Source organism: Cyclopterus lumpus, chromosome 15 (genome assembly GCF_009769545.1).
Source record: "Cyclopterus lumpus isolate fCycLum1 chromosome 15, fCycLum1.pri, whole genome shotgun sequence".
Taxonomy (NCBI): Eukaryota; Metazoa; Chordata; class Actinopteri; order Perciformes; family Cyclopteridae; genus Cyclopterus; species Cyclopterus lumpus.
Window position 1 is genome coordinate 7,103,970 of NC_046980.1, and position 17,818 is coordinate 7,121,787.

The window sequence follows — 17,818 nt, forward strand, 5'->3', positions numbered from 1 at the left end:
CCAGTGTGCTATTAAAATGATCCTTTTTACTCCTCACTATTGGCCTTATAATACAAGGTTGCCTGTAATGTTTGAGATCTTAAGCTAAGTATTTTTTTTTGTACTGCCACTTTTACTAAGTACCACATACATCTCAGGAAGGTAAATGGGATTAAAAAGAAATTCCAAGAACAAATAAACCTTTAATGAACATATTATTGCTTTCAGAGATGCCAAAACATTTCTTTTCATGAATTTTCAATAATTGCCGGGAAGCGATACATCATCTTTGCTAAATGCTGCGTTGTCCGGTACCAAGCATTACCCTGACTTTTCAACAGTTCCCATACAACATAAATTAATCTCTCTTGCTACCGGATGTCACATCACAAGGATCTCTCCACCTGTTTCAGGAAATGCATCACATTCAGGAAGCAACATGCCCAAAAGTCGCTGTATCGCCGCAACTCCCTTTCCTCGCGGTAATAACACATTTTACCAAACTGGTTAATAGAACAAAAAAAGCTCTTGATGCTTGATATTTTGATTGTATAGTTTGTATAAATTATTACAGCTTTCCCTTTTGCTTTAAGATCTATGGTCTCTAGTGTAAAAATAATAATAATCCGGCACAGTTGGTTTATAACAAGGCTCACTGTTTTACTTAAGTGGTAGGGAAACCTCCCATTAGAGCCAGACATTACCACCACAATGGGTGTGTTGTTTTGGATGTGGGTGTGTAATTAATATTTCACTAACAGTATGTAAACTCGACTGAGGCATTATCACCTGTGACTGACAACTTACTGGCAAAGAAATCCTGTGGGCAGGAATTACAGAGTGAGCTGACGCCATGAACTCCCATAACAACCAGGAAGAAATGCTGATAGACAAATAACACTGTTAATATTAAACCACTAGTAAAACCTACCAAATACATTCACAGGACTCGATGATGAACTGCTCTGGAATGTTTGTTTTCTCCTCAGCTGTGACAGTGACTCAGGTATTATTTTCACCTTGGGAGTCTGTGTGTGTCGTGATGGCAAAATGTGATTCGGGAGACATCTACGATAGCATGAAATACCAAGACCGTCTCCTTTGTATATATTACCAATATATGTTCATGACATTTACCCTGGCATTATACTGCTTATATTACAAATACAGAACCAGCAGACTATAAATGTTAATACATGTAGCCTCTTGGGTTTGCTTCTATTAAAATCTCTTCTCAATGTTTATATGTAGATATTATACGAATAAAAGTTAGCTGTCAAGGCCACATGTCACTGATGCAGATTCAAATTACATTTATTAACTTTAACAGAACATTTCCTACCACCCACACACAGTAATACAAATATAATACACTTATTATGTGTTCCAGGCAGAAGACATTTTAAAGACGAAGTTTTAAAGATGATATTAGACACCTTTTCAGGAGCTATGTTAAACAGAATCTCAGCATAATGTTTAACACTCTTGCCATAAAACAGGATTACATCTTACTCACCATAAACACGGAAGGTAAATAAGATAACATGTAACCTCATGCATTTTTTTTCAAATTACGTAAAATATGTCTGCAATGAATGGCTATTTCAACTATTTCTCGATTAATTGATCATTAATTGATTCATTGTTTGTGCTCTAATATACCATTCATAAATATAAGGTGTCTTTATATGACTAAATACAATATGGTAAAATATGGTGTCTGTGGTCCAAAGCTCTAAGGGGCGTATCGTTTCATATCTTACGATGATAATAGACTGACACATCACCTTAGTAGAGGTGACTCAACACCATAAAGCACTGCACAATGACTGGAAATTGGTCAAATCACAACACTTAGACATCTTATGCATGTGCATCGTTTCCTCATTTGCTCTCAGAGACTGTTTGAAAGTGGAGCGCTAATAATTTTCTTGCTTACAAAGCCGACTACACCCTTCAAACAGTTGATGAAGCAGAGTCAGGCAGTTTGAAACACAATTTCTACATTAATTATTCACTGTCCTGTCTGCTTTTACAAAGCCCTTGGCTTGACATTCATGGGAATTTCTGCTGGTAAGTTAATATTTCAGGGTTGGCTAACTAGCAAGCTTTTCCCCCTTGCCACTCAAAAAAAAAAAAGGCATACAAACAGGCATACAAAAAACAATTTTCCCTCTTTGGTGTTATTGTATCAAGCTGGAGGCTAAAATGTGCAGCAGAAACAGTACAGGAAGGACACCATTCATATTAAAAGCAGCTGCATTCCCGACAATCAGCGTAATTAGTTCCACTATTCTCCAATATGACGACCACTTCAAAAGAAATTATTAAAACCATTCATTCAACAATCCACAATCACACACACACACACACACACACATGCGGAGGTAGCTGCCACTAAGCCCACAGATGTACAAACATAACACATATTCCTGCATACATGCACTTGCGTATTACACACTGCAGACACACATTCATCAAAGATTGTGCCAGTTGTTGTCGTATGCAATTACAGCTCAGAGGGAGAGCGAGCCTTGTTTCAAAATGTCAGGGATTTTATTGTAAGCGGTCACCGTCAGACCTGCTCTTTCTCCCGAGGACCCTCGCAGCATTTCACTTGATTAGATTCAATTTGGAGAGAGAGCCGGAGGGCATTAATAACAGTACAAAGACGTTAGGTATGCATGTCAGTGTGTGTGTGTGTGTGTGCGTGCGTTAGTGCACTTGATGTACGTTGATAATATATACACTTTAAAAAATCCTTTTGTTCTCACAGCTGACCTTTCAAAATATAGGGCGTCCTTATCTTTACGTAAGGTTTCTAATTGGTCGGGGCTGTGGCTGCATTACCGGAGAGCTGAAAGACACTGACAACATTATGCAATGTATTTCTCTCTCTCAGGATCTATTCTTTCTGTGTGTCTGTCAGACGGCTCATTGCAGCGTGTTGATCAAACAGCTGTGGCGTGGCAGATTATGTTCAGAACAAGTTGTAAAGCTCTTGACCTCATAAACTACAATAGTGTCAGGGTCATTACTGCTCTGCAGGACAGCTGACGTTATAACCACTCACTCGATACACTCTAATACAATATACAACAGTTAACTGATAAAAAGTATACTAAAAGTTAAGTACATTATTTTGTACTATACCGTACAATACATGCTCTGTAGCATTAGAGCGACACACATTTAATTGAATAATGTTTTCTGTCTAAAATGTCATTAGTCAGACAGACAGCTGAAGGACCTTGATCCGTTTTGTTATGTCTTGTTGTTATTGTGGTGGTTGTTTGTGCCAATTATGTGTGCCATTTTAAAAAATGAATTCTAAAATGTACTGATTGAATGAAACAAAAGCAGGAGGAATATTTGCATACACGTAGTCTTATTTATGAGTCTGGTAGCAGAACTTTGTTCAAGCTGTAGACGCTCCGAGGATGACTGAGTTACTCAAATAAAAAGTGCAGAACAATAACAAAACCAGGAAGGGACAAAGGCATGAATGAGTTTCCCAGTGTCTTGAGACGACAGGATATGAGACTGATCTTACTCAAATTCCCAAGATTGAAGACGCATGACTGAACCAGCCTTGTAAGAGTCCATTTCTTAAAAAACATTTTCCGGCTTTACGCGACTAAAGCAAGAATGCAGAAATGACTGAACAGCTCGTGCTGCGGGTCAGGACCAATGATTGTATGTTTCCACTAGAGATTTATGCCATCCACCCCCTAATGTCAGGAAGACAATTATATGAAAGGGACAGTTTGCATAACTCATTTGTGGCCTGCAATACCTTTAAAATCCCATCAGTCGGGTAACACAGAGTTTTTTACACGGCACTTTCTTTGTTTATTCATGGGAACATACTAGCGCTTTTGACCAAATGTGGCATTGAAGAAACTACAGTGAATCAATAGAGTATGTTTCTGCTGTGGCTTTGTAGGGATTGTGCTTTGGTATGAATCACGGCCCAGGGGATAAAACAGATGCCACACAAATGAAAGGGAACTGAACTCAAAGAAATCTATATCTCTTGATTTTCACAAAAACAAAAGCATACAAACATCTGTCACTCAGGTGCCGCAATAATGTTCTTCCAGCAACTCTTTTAATCAAAAACTTTACAAGCAGAGATGGAGAGCAAAGCACTAACAGAGAACAAAATGAGTAGTTACACTGCAGAGCTTTTGTTTTTATGCTTTGTTTTTGCTCATCTTTGAAGACGTGAAAAACAACAACTGTACAGCAGGAAAAAAAAGAGTCAAAGACCAGACTTCTAGATTTGATTGTATTGATTTACTGGCTTCCAGGCAACCATTGTTTTGTATTCATAAAAGTTGCTAATAATACATTTAGTAATACATCACAGAGAATAAATGCTATGATAAATGTTTCTTCTTTGATGCATTTGAGGAAACAAGGAACATTGAGAACCATCTGCCAGACAGCAACTTTTTAAAGCAAAACATGATGAAATGAAATCATGTGTCTGCTTCCTGTCTGTCTTCCTCTCAACATTTCTAATGAATTATATGCTTTCAGCAGCCGACAGTCCTCATTTCTTGGAAACAAAATTTCCTTTGAACTCATCGTCATATTTCCAAATCACACAAATCAATAACTCACAAATGATGTTCAATAAAACAAGGTTTTAAATCTTTGCAAGGTGATGTTCTTGTTGCGCTGGCATGAAATGAAACAAGTGCTGAAACAATAGCTGACTGACTGACTTGTTGAGGATCTTCTGAGTGACTTATTGAGCCAAAATCCCATACATAAACATCTGTCTGCAGTTTCTCAAATGGAAAGATTTGTTGCTTTTCTCGTAATTCAATATCCTCAACTGATCATTTTGTTGTATTTTGCCAGACAGAGCAGGCGAATTGACTCGGGGTCAAAATTCAATAAATTAAACAATTGTTGTAGTAAAATTAATCAACATAATAGCCCTGAATGAGACAATAATGAGGAGAATACATCTAAAAACGTGTTGGTGTAGATGTCAAGTCTAGAGGATTCATAGTTAATTAATGTGCTAAAACTCCCAAAAGTGATAACATAGTCATTTTCAAAAAACACAAATAATGGCCGACACTGTAGCAACACTGCTGAAGTCCACAGCAGACCGGTAGTCATTAGCTACAGCAGCTGTCACGAGACACTGCACAGTAAAATACAGATCTCAGTCTACTCCAACATAGTAAAAGTAACATGCTGTTATGTGCACAATATTTGGCTCATAATTATAACACAAATATGTTTAACAACGCAGGATGGATTTGATATGTGAGAGGGAAATATTCCAGTGAGCCAGCTCTTCCTTAAAAGAAAACCACTACCGCAGACACTGCGTTACACCAGAAAGAATTAAAGGATATGTTGTGTAATTACTCCAAGAGAATTTTTTTTCTTTTTTTTTTTTAAAGATTCTCTTCTATAACAAGCATGATAAATTACTCATTATAATCAGATTTTCAGAAATGTGCATACGACATGAAACTCATTAGTTGTGGTTGAAGCAGCTGCTCTGCTGAATGAATAGCTATTGCGATGTCAAATGAAACATCATTGATATCATTGAATTCCAATCCAGAAAAATAAAAAGGGGCGACCCGCTCCTGCATCTCTGAGCTCCTCTGCTCTTAATGGAGAATTTTGACAGCGGCTTTGCAAGTCGGGACTGAGCGTAGTCGTAATATGAGGGCTGCTGACAGTTAAAAGCAGATCTGCGCTGGCTAATTAAAACCCAAATGTGACTCATGTAAACTGTGTCACTTACATTCAACCGAGCGTAGAAATATTCAAACTGCCCACAAGCTCTGACAAGATCTTTCAGGCAAGTATGCTCATTTCTCTTGTCACAGACGAGCAGGAAAACTATTACTCTCATGCTCGCTGTCACCCGCTGAATTTCTTAAAATCACTCACTCGGCTGAAATTTACTGTTGTCAACATTTCCACATTATCTGGTCGGCCGAGGAATTTACCGGATCCCCCTGCAGCTTTTTGTGGGGTTGGCGAGAAATGGCAAAGCGTGTAACCCAGAGCCAATAATGTCACTTTCATATTTGATGTTTTTTTTGTTTTTTTTTACACCAAAGCAAAGTTAAAAAGCTTAAATTAAAAACATAACACATTGGGGAAGAAAAGAGGGAGACGAGAAAAAGAAAGTGGGAAAACGGTGAGAGGTGAGAATGTTCTCGTTTGGTATTCTCAATCCGTTCTGCAGGCGTATTGATCTCTGAGGTTGCCCTGTTTCCATTCAGCCCATTCTCATAATATATAACACATCTCTGATTCATCCACATTCTCTCTCTCCCACTTGTCAATGAGGGGACATGACACTGAGAGGGGTCCATATAAGCAGCAGCAGGCGCCCGATCTGGCTATTGGTTTCATGTTATTGAAACCTGACCAAATAAAGAGGGAACAGCATCTGTCAGTGACACCGAATGGACATGGTGCGTGTGTGTGTGTGTGTGTGTGTGGGGGGGGGGGGGGGGGGGGGGGGGTGTTCCAACAAAGAGAGAATTAAAACAAAACAATGACATAAACTCATTGAATTTGCATGATTCGTCGCTTCGCTTGTCCAATCTGCGAATGACTACTACATTTTGGAATAAAACACAATGTGCTAGAACATTTCGCTAATTGCGAGCTAGTTTGTGCTGTAAACACAACGGCATTAATCATGCGGACGACGCAACGTCAATAAATCGCTGTATCGGTGCAAGACAAAGCAGAGCGATCACACAGTGTGTCACGGCCACTTAGCCTGTTTTGCTCAAAGGGAGAAGAATTGGAATGATATTTCAGATGTATTTAATGGATCTGTATTGAATAACGTACAAATGTGTTTGCAAATGACTCAGTGGCCGTCCGTCATCAAGACCACATCAGTCACAGACACCGACTCGCCTCTCATCATATCGGCTGCAAGCTGTGCTCTCACACACAGACACAATGCACACAACGCACTTTATGAAGTGTGTTCACCTCAAATATATCTTGTGAGGATCAAATGGGGCGATATGGCTGAATCGAATATCATGATAGTATCATTATTTTTGTGAATTTCCCCAAATAAAGTCTTCTTTTATTACGACGCGTTTTCCTTTATTGATACATCCTCATGATCTAGCTGCACTAAACAATGCATTTAGAGTTTAATAACAATGAATCAAATGGATTATGCATGGGTATGCATTACCCATCATCTTTATGGATGGTTTCAGCATCTTTTGGCTTATTGTTTTGGTTTTACAGTCCACAACTTCACTGTTTGGTTCACTTTCTCGGGCTGTCTTCAGCTGTCTTCAGCCGTTTTCAGCGAAAAAGTCCGACAAATCCGCTGAGCACCATATAGCAGACAGAACAAGTTGGAAACTAGCTGGTTAGCAGCTTATGAGACAGATGTTTTCTCAGGATTTTCTGGAGACAAAAACCAGAGCAAAAAGAGGAGTGAGTGTAGAAATGTCCCTGGTGGCCTGAAACATGACACCAAATGACTACTGTTGCTGCTACGTGACGGTTGAATGTGTAAAGATGCAACTGTTTGCTCACACATGGTTACAATATATTACACTGAGAAGCTCTCAGAGTGGACATTAATCAACTCTCTGTAGAAACTTCCAAGCAGGATAATCCTCTTCTTTGCTCTTCATTTGTAAACTCAAGAGCGATCCAAATATTCAACTTTAACATTCTTCATATTTCTCTCTTTTTTTGAGTCTGGTGTTTTGTTTATTGAGAGAGTAACTGTTTAAGTGACAGACCCAGGAGCAGAAGAATGCGACACTAGTGGGAAAATATGAGCTTCCAAAATGGAGTGGATTATTGTGTATGCTGCAGGACAAGTTTCTATGAAGGTAAACACATTGTACCTGTCAAAGATTCAAGCCGATCACATTTATTGGACAATATTTTTTTTTGGCATCTGATATTAAAACAATTCGGCGTTATCACATACAGCGGCTTGGAGTATGACTTTAAGAGACATCCTACATTCGCAGGCCACGACTGTGCACTAATTCTTCTAAAATAATCATCATATTCCCACAAAAGGGCACTAACACCCAGAGGACATGTTCTGCTGCAACTGTACAGAGGGCAGAGAGAGAGGGAGGGTAACACTCACAGGGAGTGATACATAGAAAGAGAGAGTGAAAGAGAGCCCTCCATGCATGCTGGCTCCTGTTCTTAATTATAGTAAAGCACTAAAGTGCCCCATTCATTTCAGCAGGGTGGGGCAGTGGCCTGTGACAAAGAAAAAAAGAAAAAAGAAGAAGAAACATTTATATAATTCTCACCTCAATTTATTCAAGTGTGAGACCCAAGGATTGAGGACACACAGCCATGTGTAGAAAAACAAGCGTGCACACGCACACACATACACACACACACACACACACACATACTGACACTCATAAGAAAGTATACACACATAAACACTGAGAAAATTCAACTTCCCTCAGCTTAATTCCATCCCAGATGTTCTTGCGGTTGACAGAAGGGGGTGGGGGGGAAATGGCTGTACTAGATTTTCAAAAACACACACCCATATTAAATGTTTTCAGTTAAACAGAGAGGAGAGAAGAGAAGAGAAGAAACAACACAAGCACTTTCCTCCAGTTGATTTATGTGATTCTATTACATTAAACATTCTTTCCCCTGAGCAGGCTCAGCTCCCTAGCAACCATCGCTCGCAGCCCTAATGTGTCTGGCACGGGGCCAGGGAAAGCTGCCTGCCTTATTGATTGCCAGATTGAAAAGTTTGCATTTAATAGGTCCTGTAATACATGAAGGAATTATTCAGAGGGGCTCCTTGTCAAAAACCCAAATTGGTTCGTTTGACTATCAAAAAACAACGGGGTCCTCGCAAGAAACGGGCTATCGCGAAAGCTCTAAAGGGCCAGCTTTTGTGCCCGGAGATGGAAGTTACGCGCAGCTTTGGCCCCTCCGAATTATCCGAGTCACGAGAAAGAGAAGTTGAAAACGTGATTACTACGAGGTTGGGCGCAACATTTGTCCCTTAAGATGAGGGGGACAAGTTTGTGCCATGTTGATCCCCTTTTGTGTCGCGATGGATTGACCCTAAACACTGTTCGCTGTCTGGTCCCCGGCTGCACCCTGACTAATGAAAGACTACTGCTGGGTTTCTGGGGGTCAATCCACTTATGGCGCAGTCAATTCTGAAAGTAAAAACAAGCTGCTCTGCAAGAACCCCTGAAATGTGCAAATACCAGAGGGAGCAAATGTAATCAACTATCTTTGGTTGGAGCAATACAGCTGCCTTATACACAAACAAGAGAAACCCTTCTCCATGTCTCCTTCACTCCCCTCAAGCGAGCTTAAAAGCTCTCACACCCAGGTGATGATACTCTATCTACTATGACGGCCACTTTCATTTGTCACGCAGCTCTGTCCGACACAAACTCAATTGCGCAGCTGTGATCAGAGATCTCAGGGTTTGTCACCGACAGGGAGAAAGAGGGATACATGGAGAGTTACAGCGTTTCCAACCGCACATATCCTCCTCCTGCAGAATGAAATGGATGACATGTTTGGCTTTAAATATATCTTTAATGGGACAGCAAGTTCCCATTTAAGTGAGTTCTGCGGGAAGGTTAGAGCAAAGGAGGGAGACAGGGAGAGAGAGAGAGAGAGAGAGAAAACATCTTATCAAGAGATTGGGAATTGGGTCAGGCAAGGAATTACATGCCATTCTAGATCAAAGTTGCTGTGTGTATTTCCTCAAAGAAGGGCCTCTCATTATCTACTCAGACTTATTTCTCAGGGTGTATATACTGTGTACAAGGAAACATGATTTAATATGTTTTCAGTAAAAGAATAAAGAACAAAAAGAGCAGGCAGGGGGAAAAGGAATAATACTAGAGGCTATTTAAGACAGGGAAGTTTCCCAATAGTAAAACTGTAATGAGGGAGAGTAGGGGGGTTGTTTGTTGGGGGGGGGGTTGTCATTCAGCATGGCTCCATTGTGAATTCCTGTCATTATATAAGAACCTCTCTTTCTCCTTCTCTCTCTCTCTCTCTATCATCAGATCTGTACAGAGGAGGAGGGCTTTAAATAAACAGCCCATAGAGTTAAGTCAACTGGAACTCTTTTCAATAATTACATCCAGAACAATACTCAATCTACATTGCATTTATTTAGCTGGAGGACTCGACAATGTGACAAAGAAAAGAGTGACATTAGCGACGGATGATAACAACTAGAGCGGTGCGCTCCCCAAGGGGAGACGTTTTAGTCTGTGGCTCAGAGAGAGACTTTACAGATAGCAATATGTCATTAAAAACCAGCACCATCTGTTCAGATTTCTTGTTTATGAGCTGTCATTGATATAAAGCGTACGGAAGATACAAAAGCAAGTCCCAGGAATGCAGGCTGCAGGAAATTCTCCCAGCACTTAGTTATGATTACACATTCTAACAGCACCAGAAAAAAAAGAAAACAACCACTAACAATTGTTTTCTCTCCGCAACCCCTAATGATCTCAGTTTGAAGTTCCCCGGCTCGCTGCTGCACAAACTGTTTTCACAAGGCTGCTGTGTTACTCATGTGAAACACACAGTATCTGCCTAAACAAGCCGGTAATTTCTGATAAACTGCGACCAGCTTGGCTGTAAACGTATTCATTCCGGATTACAGAACAGGACTTCTGATGTGGCAAACCTGTGCTTTACCAACAGAGCCGTAATCAGTGTAATGCAGCACATACGGTGTTTGTAGCCACTCGTCTCATATCTCACAGGGAAGATAAGAACTTCAATGGAGAATATCTACTTGCTCCGATAACAACTCTACGTTGACCGGTCACTCCATATTTTGTATTTCACTCTGTAATATTGCTTGCGTTAATACACAGAAAAAAAAGAGTCCAGTATGAGTCTTTTTTTATATATTGTAAACGGTATGATAACACAGCGAGAAGAGACATAGAGGGACAACATAAGGAAAGAAATTATTTGGCAACGGTTTCTATTGTTTGAAACCTTGCCAGTGACGGTGACGAAGGTATAGTTCGTCATGAAAGCCAATTACCTAAATATCAGGTTGTATTTGTTTATCTAGCTTTACCTCCATTCATCCTTTCGCTCTCAGATGTCCTCTCATACATTTAATAAGTATCATTAGCTAAATCAATAAAGGCTGCACCTACTACATTGCACATTGGAATTCTGGGACTCTGCTCATGTTAACTGTTGATATTATCCTCCGACATGTCTGATGAAACAACAGCTTTGCTGAGTTATGGCTGAGGGGAAAATCAGGGAGAAAAAAAACAAGACTGGCTGAATGCCTCTCATTTTGCCAAGTGCTCCTCAGGCCAGTACATAACAAGGAAATGGACTGACAGGTTGAAAAAGAGGACAGAGAGGCATCAATGATCTATTGTTTGCAGCCAAGGCACTCCTTCCAACTTCTCTGGCAGCCAATATATCAAAGAAACCAAAAATATATTACACCATCTGCACAGAGATATTTAGCAAATACAAATTACGTCATTTGTATTTCTTTGGCTTAATAAAAGCATTAAGAGCAGTTGTGTATCCAAGCAAGTATGGCTGAGAACACACACACACACACACACACACACACACACACACACACAAACACACCAACGGTCTGGAATCTATCAAAGCCTCCTATTGCAATTACCTTTGAATGCAGGAAAAATGCATTACCTCTGCGCTGTGAAATGAACACTACGTTATTCCTACAAGGCTAGAAGTCTATCTTGCACACTGTGTACTCCAGTCTATATCCTGCAGCTGGCTACAGTATGTGACCCTCATGCATCAGTGCTGCCTTTCAGATTCTAACAGATACTAAATGGATGTTGAGAAAGCTGTTCTGCAATCAGCGACGAGAGCTATTTTTTACCTTGGCACAGGTCTGAGTGAAATTGTTTTTCTAACACCGCAATGTTAAGGTAGAAATAAATGGGTACTTTGTTCACACACATACACGTGCTGAGGAATTCAAGTTATTATTATCAATGTGCGAAGATCAGGCGTATAAATCATATCGAAACAAAGCTCCTAAAGTGAGCCATAATTCAAGTTCTAAGAGATAGCGACGGATTGTTTGCACTCAGGGATCAACTGTATGAACCAACAGCAACAGCAATAGAAAATCAGTATCAAATGAAATGTATCTCCATTCTCAAGATTCACTTATCCTAGACAATGCGATAATATAAATCATGTTTTTGTGCCTTAATCAGAAATAGTTGAGCCCATGCTTATGTATTCAGAGGTGGGAGAAGCATTTAGATCATGTGCACAAAAGTGTCACTTAAATAAAAGCATGTAAGTGTTATTAGCTAAATGTACCATAAGTATCACAATGAAAAGTCCTGTAAGCCTACTCGGTCCTCAACATTGTTCCTATGAGTATACTCATATATTAATGAAATATGATTACTGATGCATTAGTGTATCGGTAGTATTTCACTATTGTATGCATGGTTGGGTAGTTTAATCTGTAACGATGCATCATCATTAATCCCATGTATGTATATAACTGTGATTTAAACTGACACATAAAAGTAGTGCAAGAGAAGTATGGTGTAGCATAAAATACTAATACTAATACTAATAAAGTATAAGTACCTCAAAACTGCACAGAGACTTAGTAAATTATTTACATTGCACCGCTGCTCATATTCATTTCACAATGCAACGTCCATTTAAATGTTTTTCTTTATGTTGATTTGAAATTCAAGTCCTTTTAATACACACAACAGGACAGGACAGTTTTACATGCATTCATAAAACAGATGGACTGGCATGCTCATAAAATATGTAGAGCTATTAATTGTACAATCTGTGATGTGTCGAAGGCCCACTGAGCAGCACAGAATCATCCATATATGAGGCAGAATGTCAACATAACATGTCAGGGGGCCGTGTAGAAAAGGCAGTTTGGCACTGAAATATTAATGCTGCAGTAATACTCGAAATGAGCATCATCTTGACAAAGACAAATATAGAAATCTCTCCAGTAAGCCTGTTTGTTGGGTAACACTTAAGTGTGAGTCAGAGTGTAACTGGAACTAGCAGGCACAGTTGTTTAAGAAAAGAAACGCACAACGAGATCAAAATAGTAATAAAAACTCCTGATTCATTTGATTTCATGGTGTTTCATAATAAAATAATAAAAAATGGAATATTATTTTTTTTCTTAAAGGAGATAAAGCCAGTGTGTTATGAAATAACCTCACTCCCTTTCTGTCTATTTAAGATGCCTGGCAGAGGTCACATCAATATCTGTTGTTCCAGACCTGGCTAATGGAGAGAAGAGAGACACAACTGTTGTTTCAGACCTCGCTAATGGAGAGACAGAGCTCTTCATTTCCTCCGAGGCCATTCTCATTGTTTAACCATCCACATCAGCTTTCAGCCCCCTCCCTCAAGTCAAAAAAACACATTATGTGACATTCCAGAAATAAAATAACACAAATTATTAATGAATATAGCAATCCGAAAAAGCTGAATTTGATAACGTTGCGAGCCATAACTCAGATGTAGGGTGGTCTCTCTCTCTCTCTCTCTCTCTCTCACAGTGTGTCTTTTCTCTCTCTCTCTCTCTCTCTCTCTCTCTCTCTCGCTCGCTCTCTCTCTCCCATTCAAATTCGAGGCATGTTCAAACATCTAATAGATTTTTCCACCCTGGCACACAATTTACTGCTTACAGATTTAGAATTCTCTGGCTTCCGGCCAGTCAGAAGTGAATTAATGATATGAGCACATCAGCGAGGAAAAACAGCTTGTGATTCTCTCTCCTACAGGTCTGAGCATAATGAAGAAGATACTGCTATAAACACTCCCAGCACCACCAAAAAGAAAAGGGGGGGGGGGGGGGGGGGGGGGGGGGGCATACCAAAGAAGGGGAGAAAGTGGAGCGAGGCACATAATCAATACAAACACTCCATTAAATTACTCCAGAAAGGATTTTGGACAGTTAGTAGAATTAGTTCTGCGGAAGAAGAAGAAAGAAAAAAAAGCAGGAGGGGAAGCAAATATGTTTGAAAGGCGGAAACAAGTGCAAACGATATGCCACATATTCTGAACGGAGGAATACAGTGTGGCGTGTCTCACAAAAGAGCTCTCTCTCTCTCTCTCTCTCTCTCTCTGTCGGGAGTCACAACATACCATTACTCTTGTAACACCACAACACTTTCTCTTTATCTTTTCCAAGAAACCGCTTTACTCCTTCCCACGTTGCAGTCGAAACATAAAACATTTTCACGTGTGATAGTGACTCAAAGTCCCAAATATTGTTCTGTATTGTCACCGAGACAAATCAACCATGAGAAGGCAGCATCTGTCTGTTTCCTTATCGCCAGTTCCTGCCCGCATAAACATTCAGTGACGCTCTCAACAGCCTCTGAAAAGGGACAGAATCTACCCTCTGCATCAAATTGAAATGTTCCGACTGAAATATTGTCGGGATATCAACTCGGGTATATGTGCCAAGCCGGGCAAACTGATCAGATGTTGAATCAGAGGGAAATACAGTGGTATGAACCCCCGAGAGGGGGGCGAGGCTGTAAAGAATCTTGAAATGCAGCGATATCGCTCCGTGCCTCACTGGCTCACTGTGCCTTTTCCAGCTCAATCAATGTACGTTTAGCTGTGATCACCAACATTTTAAGTACTAGCTTGTCCCAATTCCAGACAACACTGTCATTCCGATAGTACTGAGTATTATGGTTGCACAATTTTCTTAAATTTAATATGTCCTGTTCTGCCATTTTATTTTATTTTAGTGTATTGTATATATTGTAACCTTGTTTGCTGCTGCTACAAAGAAATTTCCCCCTGGGCATAAACAAAGTATCTATCTATCTATACAATGCAAAAAGAAAAACACCTTTTATATGTCAGACATCTTGTCATAGTAGGATCACCCCAGGTGTTAATAATATAATTGATGTTGGCTGAATTCCATTTCGCTGTTTTGATTTCAGGTTCCTGGTATTCTGCATGCTTGCTAACCTGTCATACGGCTGTTTAAAAAAAAATGCTAACTACAAAAATAGTACAACAATGTGGAGTGTTTAATTAGTATGTCGTATGTAATTAGGACACAGTGTGTAATGCAATTTTGAAGCTCAGTTAGCAGAGAAGCTCGGCCAAGTGGACTTGAGAAAGACACTGCACCACAAACTGCTCCTCCGGTATGTGTTTGGGTATAGATAGAAGGTGCTCTGGAAAATATACAATAAAGGTCAGTTATTGAGGATTATACTAGGTAAATGCCATAATGTCATTCATTGTATACATACAGCTCAAGTGATTTTTTTATTAAAATGTGTCACGTCACATTTGACTCTGGACAATGATGGAGCAGCCAGTTTTACTTGTCCTTACAGGGTAAACACAGGTGTTATTAATAACATTAATTACGGCCCTGCTCAATTTAGGTTGACCAAGGCACTATTGTGCCTGTTGGCTCACCGTGACACATAATTCCATTTTTATCAATTACACCTGTGTTTACCCTGCAACTACATGTCAAAATGTTTGTTGTGAAAGGGGCCTATTGGATAGAAATCATCAATCAAAGCTCGCTGTTTAAAGCTTTTAACAGAATAAAGAAGCTGCATAAATAACATGCCTTTCCTTGAAAATCAATAACCGACCTTAACCGCCATCACTAATTGAATATTCCATGAAAAATGATGACTTTTTTTGGGATATCTAATCCATCATGAGCCCTCGACTTTACTGGGATCCACTGGATAGATGTTGCGGGTCAAACAATGGAAGCACAACAGATATCAGATATTAATAAGTCTAATAATGTTACTTTTGGAATTGTATGGTGTCGTTTACTTACATTTTCAAAAAGGTGCTGCAGCACAAAAGTAGTTTAAAAGGTCGAGGGGAGGGGAGACTGCTTTGGTAATACACTGTATATTTTCTCCGCCTGCACGGATACACGGGTTGTTTTCTCAGACAGCCCTGATCCTCACAGCGCTGAGGGATGAACCGGCTACAGATGATGCTTTCGTGGAGGGCAGGAGTCAGGTACACCATCTCTGTTCTGTGAATGCAGTCGTCACAAGCGTTGACCTTGTATAATCCTCCACATCACCTCAACTCACAATCTGCTCACTGGCTTCCGTACTAAAGGCTTCAATTGAAGAAAGAGCAATCCTTTGTTTTTTATTATTATTATTATTATGATTATTATTTTCCTTCTACAGCTCTCTGTTTTTCCTGGCTAAAGCCAACAAACTGTATCAGCAGATACAGCTCTCCGACACTCGGCCTCGTAGTATACGAGCAGAAACCAATTTCAGCAGGCAGCAATGAAAAAAAAATCAGGCCAGTTCTCCGGGGAGAGATAGTGGGGCAGAATGTAAACTTCCCTGGCAAGTCATCCCTGGTGGATAGAACAGTAAAAAGAAGCTTTAATGCTCAGTCCAATACAAGATAAACTGAGTGGACAGTTTGCCTTACCTGATTAAGCGAATCACATTACAGATTATGTAAGGACTGCAAAGTACAATACATCACTCTTCATGCACTCCAAGAAATGTGTTATTACTGTCCTCTTGGCTCACTGTATGTGGGAAACACTGATTGTGATGTGATTAATGCCCTTCGTGTTGTATGCTGGCCACAAGGACACATTTTGTCAACTATTTTCATCTTATTTAGATGATAGCACTCTGGTGTTTGTAAGGTAAATAAGAGGCTGCAGCAAGCAGTCGGTTAGCTATAGCACAGAGACTGGAAACAGCTATTCTGGCTCTGTGGCACAACAACACAGTGACAACAAGAGGAAGAAGTTACTGCACTCAGCCAAGAAATAGTCCACCACATTTTTTTGTAGAGATTAAACAAACAGGATGTTAATTTGTGAGCTTTAGATTCGATAGGGCAGAGCCAAGCAAGCGGTTTCCCCTTATTTACAGTCTTCGTGCTAAGCTAAGCTAATTGGTTACAGGTAGTATCATCTGCATTACAGACATGAGTGTTATCTCGATGCTCTTGTCTAAATCACGGCAAGAAGAGACTGACGTTTCTTTAATTTTTCAAATGATTTTCTTTCTTTTTGGGGGTTTTAAAGGCGTAGGGGAACGTTTCATCATTCTCAAGGTCCTCTTATTCCTGGTCAGCCACACTTTTAAAACACTGCATTTCAAAGCCTGGCGAAAGCTGGAATTTGAATTATGATACCAATCATCTCTGCCTCACAGGTTTCAGAGTCACAGCTGTCGATGCTGCAGGACAGCAGCAAAGGTCACTTGTTTCTCTAATTAATTACTTTACTATGTGCGGCCCTCTTTGGTTTCACCATTTATGCATTTCTAAAGACAGAATGGAGCTTTGTTCACTTATTAAACCATAATGCAGATCAGGGAAAGTGTCGTTCTGATATTTCCGACCCATTTGTCTTGTAATATTTTTACGCATTTTGACTGTGAGACAAATCTATGTAACAGTGCACTTAATTCACATTGTCAGCGTGCCAGGAAAAGTTAGGATACGCACTGAGACGAAAGAAAAAATAAAGAGAGAACGGTTTCCCTCGATAACAATGGCACACTTTATTGCTCTTTAGCTCACAATGTTTTTCTGTGCAGCTTGTGGTATTGCTGCAGTATCCTGTTATGGGGAACAATCCAATTCCTCTGACATAGTTACACAGATCAGCCCGAGAATAACAATCAGCAAATACATCATTCGAGTAAAAAGAGCGAGCGGCCACTTCGATCCATTCTGCTTATAGATACAATGCAAAAAGGAGCATACGGCTGTATAAAAAGTCAGTTTAGTCAATGAGCCAATATTACAC

The 17,818-nt window shown here is 39.9% G+C and overlaps 1 protein-coding gene across 1 annotated transcript in view; it reads right to left on the reverse strand.

The window, feature by feature from the left end:
- arid5b (AT-rich interaction domain 5B) overlaps positions 1 to 17,818 on the reverse strand; it is a 69,206-nt gene that overhangs the window by 38,234 nt on the left and 13,154 nt on the right.